The following is an 8,133-nucleotide window of genomic DNA, read 5'->3' on the forward strand; positions in this document are numbered from 1 at the left end:
ATACAAATAAAGAGAAATATGAGGAAATGGATTATGTACCTGTTTAGATTGGAGAAGAGCCCAAAAGTCAAATTGTTAAAGAAAACTTGAGCTGTTAAAGATTAGAAATGGGAACGGGCTTTTGGAAGTTTGTGCTTTTAAAGAGAAGGTTTGATATTAATTCATTAAATGAGAATCCTTGAGAGAATTTAATTTATTGATTACGTACATGTAGGCATTTCAAGAGTCATTGGAAGATGGAAATAATATTATAGATACATGCATCATAATAAATTTTTAAATTTTTTCAATTAAATTCTGTAAATCTGAAGACAAACTTTAATATTTCTACACAAATTCTATTGTTTACGTTCTTTTACATTAATGTTGAATGAAGAGTTTAGTTTTTCTTTTTGGTTTGAAAAAAAAAAAAGTTTCGTCGTCTGTAGCCATCAGTTACTATGTAATAGGATCTAAATCAATTCGCTAATTTTATTGTGCATTTATCATGCGAAACTAATTTGATAAGAAAACAGCTGCAACCCCATAATCCATGACCTATTAAATATTTAATATTTAGTATATATTACAAAAGGGGATATTTTAGAGGGTAAATTGCAAGGATAATTTGGTCATATAATTTTTTAGGATATTTTTGTAAAATGACTTCACATTAATGATTTTCATACTTATAATATAGTATACGATGATATATGATATATGATATATGATATTGGAAAAAATCTATTTGCCCCTTAAAGTCTAGTTTAGAAGTTGGTGAACTTTGACCCCATTGATTATGTCAAAAGAAAATTGCAACTTCAAACAAACCTTTCGATTTAAGAAGGTTACTACTCTCTCCAGTATAAAATAAGTCTGTTAAGATTTTGCCCCGCCCATTAAATAATTATTTACTAACATTATATTTGACTATGTTACTCGTGACTTGGAGTTTGTCCATGAGTAGAACTTTAAATATTTGAAAATCCTTTTTCAAAATCTTTAAATTGTTATAAAACAATAAAAGTCAGAAGAATAATATTGCAGAGAAAGAGAGAGAGGAAATTCTTATTGAATTTTGGGATGATTTACAATGGGGTAGGACCCCTCTATTTATAGGGGGAAAATGACTTAGCCACAAAGTAAAACTCTCTACAAGATAGACATTCACTCTAAATAGAATCTTATTCATAACACTCCCTCTTGAATGTCTACTCAATAAGTAATGTATCTCGTTAAAACCTTAACTAAAATAAAACCCAATGGAAAAAAAATTCTAGAAAGGGAAAAGAGTACACATATCTAACTATACGCCCTTTGGTTGCCTCGTTAAAAACCTTACAAGGAAAACTCAGTGGGACAAAACCTTGTAAGGAAAAAAGAGTGCAACACGCATTAAACTCCCCCTGATGAGAGCATCATTTCACATCCTTGAGCTTTCGCATCCCAATCTTGTATATTAGCTTCTTGAAGGTTGACGTCGGTAGAGACTTGGTGAACAAATCAGTCATGTTATCACTTGAACGAATCTGTTGCACATTGATATCACCATTCTTTTGAAGATCATGTGTGAAAAATAACTTTGGTGAAATGTGCTTTGTCTTATCTCCTTTTATGAATCCTCCCTTCAATTGAGCTATGCATGCTGCATTGTCTTCATACAAAATCGTGGGTAGTTTGTCACATTTCAAACCACATTTGTCTCGAATAAGATGTATTATAGACCTCAACCACACACACTCTCGACTTGCTTGATGAATAGCAATTATCTCGGCATGATTAGATGAAGTAGCCACAATTGATTGCTTAGTCGATCGCCAAAACATGGCAGTGCCTCCACAGGTAAACACATAACCTGTTTGAGATCGAGCCTTGTGTGGATCAGATAAATACCCAGCATCGGCATAACCAACAAGATCAGGACTGCAATTATTGCCATAAAATAAGCCCATATTGGTAGTCCCTTTTAGATACCACAATATGTGTTTGATTCCATTCCAGTGACTCCTTGTGGGAGCAGAGCTATATCTTGCTAAGTCATTAACTGAAAAAGTTATGTCGGACCTTGTAGTGTTAGCAAGATACATTAGTGCACCAATTGCACTAAGATATGGTACTTCAGGACCAAGTAGCTCTTCATTCTCTTCTTGAGGTCGGAATGGATCCTTATTCACATCAACTGATCGAACAACCATCGGAGTACTTAATGGATGTGCTCCATCCATGTAAAACCGTTTCAATACCTTTTCTATGTAGGCAGATTGATGAACAAAAATTCCATTTGCCAAATGTTCGATTTGCAAACCAAAACATAATTTTGTCTTTCCGAGATCTTTCATCTCGAATTCCTTCTTTAAATAATCAATTGCATTTTGGAGTTCTATAGGAGTTCCAATAAGGTTTATGTCATTAACATATACGGGAAGTACAACAAATTCCGATGTTGTTTTCTTTATAAAAACACATGGACAAATGGCATCATTTATATAGCCTTCCTTTAATAAATACTCACTAAGACGATTATACCACATTCGTCCTGATTGCTTTAGACCATACAATGATCTTTGCAATTTGATTGAAAACATTTCCCAGGACTTTGAATTATTTGCTTTAGGCATTTTGAATCCCTCGGGAATTTTCATGTATATCTCATTATCAAGTGAGCCATAAACGTAGGCGGTAACCACATCCATTAAATGCATGTCAAGCTTTTCATGGATAGCAAAACTAATGAGATAATGAAACGTTATAGCATCCATAACGGGTGAATATGTCTCTTCATAATCGACACCGGGCCTTTGTGAAAATCCTTGTGCAACAAGGCGTGCCTTATATCTTTGTACCTCGTTTTTCTCATTTCTCTTGCATACAAAGATCCATTTATAGCCAACAGGCTTAACACCATTAGGTGTTTGGACTACAGGCCCAAAAACATCACGTTTTGCAAGTGAATTCAATTTTGATTGGATTGATTCTTGCCATTTTGGCCAATCAAGTCTTTGTCGACATTCTCTAACAGATTGAGGTTCAAGATCCTCACTTTCTTGCATAATGCTAGATGCAACATTATATGCAAAGACATAATCCACCACTATATCCACTCGATTCAAATTTGTCTCAATATCGATTGGATTTATTGATAGTTCCTTATTTTCTTGAGTCTCGGGCTTAGTGGATTCCTCATGAATCTCAGAATTTATTAAATTGTAGATTTCTTCATGAGATTCTTTCGTAGTGCCATTTTGATCATTTATTTTCCTTTTTCTAGGATTTCGATCTTTGGAACCTAATGGTCTGCCACGTTTTAGGCGTGTTTTTGACTCATTAGCTATGACACTAGAAGATTGTCAAACAGGGACATCAATACGGATTGGAACATTCTCTGCAGGGATATGTGATTTTGTTATCCTTTCCAAATCCATAAATGCATCTGGCATTTGATTTGCTATTCTCTGCAAATGGATAATCTTTTGCACCTCTTTTTCACAAATAGAGGCACATGGATCAAGATGAGATAATGATGGATTTTTTCACAAAATTTTTCGTTTGGTTTCACCAACTTCTCCCCCTAATTTTGGGAAAAATGTCTCATCGAATTGACAGTCTGCAAATCGAGCAGTGAATAAATCCTCCGTTAATGTTTCAAGATAGCGAATAATGGAGGGCGATTCAAACCCAACATATATTCCTAACCTTCTTTGCGGACCCATTTTGGTGCGATATGGCAGTGCTATAGGCACATATACTACGCATCCAAAAATTCTTAAATGGGATATATTAGGTTCATGACCCAAAACTAATTGCAACGGGGAATATTTATGATAATTTGTCGGTCTGAGACGAACTAGCATTGCTGCATGCAAAATGGCGTGACCCCAAACAGAAGTGGACAGCTTTGTTTTCATGAGTAACGGTCTTACTATCAATTGCAGACGTTTAATTAAAGACTCTGCAAGACCATTTTGAGTGTGAATATGAGCTACAGGATGTTCCACTTTTATCCCAATTGATAAACAATAATCGTTAAATGCTTGGGATGAAAACTCAGTAGCATTATCAAGTCTAATAGACTTAATTGGATTATCGGGAAATTGTGCCCGTAATCGAATTATTTGTGCCATTAATTTTGTAAACACGAGGTTGCGAGATGACAATAGGCACACATGAGACCATCTAGAAGATGCGTCTATTAAGACCATAAAATATCTAAACGACCCACTAGGTGGGTGAATAGGTCCACAAATGTCCCCTTGTATACGTTCCAAAAACGCAGGGGACTCAATTCCAACCTTTGTTGGTGATGGTCTAATAATTAGCTTGCCTTGATAACAAGAAGTGCAAGAAAATTCATTATTTAAAAGAATCTTTAAATTCTTTAATGAATGCCCATTTGAGTTTTCTATAATTTGTCTCATCATAATTGATCCAGGGTGTCCCAATCGATCATGCCAAAGTACAAAAGTATTGAAATCAGTAACCTTTTGGTTTAAGATAGAATGTGTCTCAATTGCACTAATTCTTGTCCAATACAGGCCACAAGATAATGATTGGAACTTCTCAATAACCCTCTTTTATCCAGAGACATTCTTGGTAATGATGAGATATTCAAGATTATTCTCATCTATTGTCTCAATATGATATCTATTTCGACGGATATCTTTAAAACTCAACAAGTTCCTCTTGGACTTGACTTGGAGGAGAATATTGCATTTTCTATGATAAGTATTGTTCCTTTAGGCAGAGTTATAATAGCTCTTCCAGAGCCTTCAATTAATTTACTACTATCAGAAATTATAATAACATCTGCCTTACACATAAATGAGAGAAATATTTCTTCTCTTTGAATATTGTATGTGTCGTACATGAATCAATTAAACAAATATTTTTACAATTGAACTTTGATCCAAGTTTGCTTTATGGGATATCCATATTTGCTTCCAATGGTTTGGCATACAAAAGAAATAGACGAATAAATATTAATATTTTCAGAGAAAAAGGAAAGAAATAAAGTTAAACAAATGATTTGATAATGACATTTTAATGCAATTTTGAGTAAACTCTTATTATATATAATACAAACAATTACGTAGTTAAAGATTATACAATTATAAGCACACTATACACCTATGACCCAGTATGGTAATGATTATTATAGACATTTTTTTAAACAACTGGAAATTTCCGCAAAAAAAAATATTACCCAAACGTCATTTGATATTTTTGAAAAAATCTATTCAATAGGTGGTTTCCGTTTTTTTTTTTTGGTGAAAACTAAAAAACTTTGCTCTAATAGTGTTTAGCTGGAAAGCTTTTGGAAAACTGAAAAAGTATCAATACCTTTTTGTAAACAAATGTCGTAAAAATTAACTAGTATACTACTATATCAGACTTGTGTAGTAGTAATGCAAACAAACTATTTATTAAATGATTCTCTGATACTATACGCCATGATTATGTTGTTTATCATTAGTAATGCTAATGTACATTTCATGCGCAATTGCTAGCTTTTACAATTAAATAACTATTTTGAAATTGTAATGACTGTAGTAAAAAAAATGTACGTAATAACATTGAATTTTGTGTTGCAGTTCACGTGATTGGTTAGGCATCAAGTTCATTGTTTAAAACAAATATAAGAATCATATTTAATCAAAACGTACTAACACTATTTCATAAAACAAATAATACTAATCGATACTAATGATTACTACTCATGTAAAGAACTATGATTACATGATGTTTATTCACTAACTACTACGAATTGGCAAAAATAAAATTTAAACTACTCAATCTTCTTTAACCACGGATCCATCACAGATCAAGTAGTCTATTTTCCCATCAGGGTGCTCAAAGAAGTCAACCACATCCAAGTGGGTGATGTCAAAATCATTTTCAGAGACAAATTTGGCTTCAAGACCTTTATTCTTTAGAGATGCTTGATAAAGCTCAACCAAATGTCTTGGTACACGACAAATATTTGCCCAATGGCCTTTTCCACCGCAATGATAATATTCGGTTTCTGAACCATTTGCCTTTGGTTTTTTATCTTTCCCTTTCCACTTGTAGTGGTTATTTTTCTTTGAGGGGTGATTAACACCAGAAAAATTTCTTCCTTGTCCATGGCCACGGCCACGACCACAAATAGGGCTACGGCCTTTTCCACGCTTAGCATAATGGGAATACACCTCATCCACTTCAGGCAATGGTGTAGACCCAGTGGATCGATTTTCATGATTTCTCATGAGCAAGTCATTGTTTCGCTCAGCCACAAGGAGAAGAGAAATCAACTCAGAGTACTTTTTGAAACCTTTCTCTCTGTATTGTTGTTGCAAGACCATATTGGAGGCATGAAACGTTGTGAACGTTTTTTCAAGCATATCATAATCAGTGATAGTATCTCCATAGAGTTTCAATTTAGAAGTAATTCTGAACATTGCAGAATTATATTCAGACACAGACTTAAAGTTTTGGAGCCTCAGATGAGCCCAATCATATCGTGCTTGTGGAAGAGTGACCAACTTTAAGTTGTCATATCTTTCCTTTAAGTCATTCCACAAAACAAGTGGATCTTTGACTGTGAGATATTCTATTTTCAACCCTTCATCAAGGTGATGACGCAAGAAAATCAAGGCCTTAGCACAGTCTTGGGTGGATGCTTTAGTTTTGTCTTTAATGGCGTCTCCAAGACCCATTGCATCTAAATGGATTTCAGCATCCAACACCCATGTCATATAGTTCTTGCCCAAAATTTCAAGGGCAATGAACTTTCTTTTCATAATATCAGTCATAATTAAAAAAGGAGAAAAGTTGTACCTTAATCTTCTTGAGACGGTAGAGTCGCGTGCTGATAACGTGTTATAAAACAATAAAAGTAGAAGAACAATATTGCAGAGAAAGAGAGAGAGAAAATTCTTATTGAATTTTGGGATGATTTACAATGGGGTAAGACCCCTCTATTTATAGGGGGGGAATGACTTAGCCACAAAGTAAAACTCTCTACAAGATAGACATTCACTCTAAATAGAATCCTATTCATAACACAAATACATTTTTTTTTTCAGATTCCAACCAAAAACGTCTCAATGGCTTTGACTTTTTAAATCATTTATTGAATTTTTATCTGAATTTTAATAAAAGTCAAATTATTCACTATCTTATGCAAGTTAAAAGACAGGTTGTCATTGTAGAGGAAGGCGGTAATAAAGGCGAGTGCACAGAAATTGAGAGCTGACAGAGTTCAGGAGAAAGAAGAGAAGATAGTGAGAATTTTAACCATTTTGGACCCAAAAACTAGGTGAGAATATAGTTGTGTGCTTCTTTTTTCAACAAAACAAAATAGTTGTATACTTGAATAATTCCAAAAATCGACCTACCAACAGATTTTGAGGGAGAATACCGTTCACCTTCGTCAGAAAATATTGCTTAGCGGAAACCTTGAAATAGGGCAATTTAATAACTTAATATATTAGAGTATAATTACACTTCTTTGGTAAATAAGAGAGACAGTGCTATTAGTTCCATTAATAAAACTTGAGGGATCCCTTCGACTTTTAATTCAATGTCACGATCCAAAATCCGCTATAGATCGTGATGGCACCCAGCTTCGTTGTTAGGCAAGCCAACGGCAAACTATTAGTTTAATTATTCATTTTATTATTTTGAAAATCATAAGCCATATTAAGTAAAGGATTCAATGCGTTTCAAAATCATGAATACTTAAAATATTAGTAAGATATAAAATAAAAGATGACAATATTAAACCGAAGCATATCAATCACTAGAGTATCCCCAAAACTCGGTATCACAAGTGCAAGAGCATTTACTAAGGAGTACAATAATAATACAACGTTTGTCCGAAATGTAAATAAGACAGGATAGAGTAAATAGTATGATGGAAACTCTGTGGGTTGCGATACGTAGCATGAAATGCAGCTCACCAAAAGTCTCCTCAGCAACTGCACCTACGTGCCAAGATGGCTACCAAATGAACCTGTCAGATCCTGTACATTTAGTGCAGAAGTGTAGCATGAGTACGTAAATCAACACGTACTTAGTAAGTATCTAGCTAACCCCGGAGACGTAGTGATGAGGGGTCGACATCGACACTTACTAGAGGTCTAATAAATCAGTATGATAAATCATAAACGAATATAA

The sequence above is a fragment of the Nicotiana tabacum genome, chromosome 22 (genome assembly GCF_000715075.1).
Source record: "Nicotiana tabacum cultivar K326 chromosome 22, ASM71507v2, whole genome shotgun sequence".
NCBI classification, from domain to species: Eukaryota; Viridiplantae; Streptophyta; class Magnoliopsida; order Solanales; family Solanaceae; genus Nicotiana; species Nicotiana tabacum.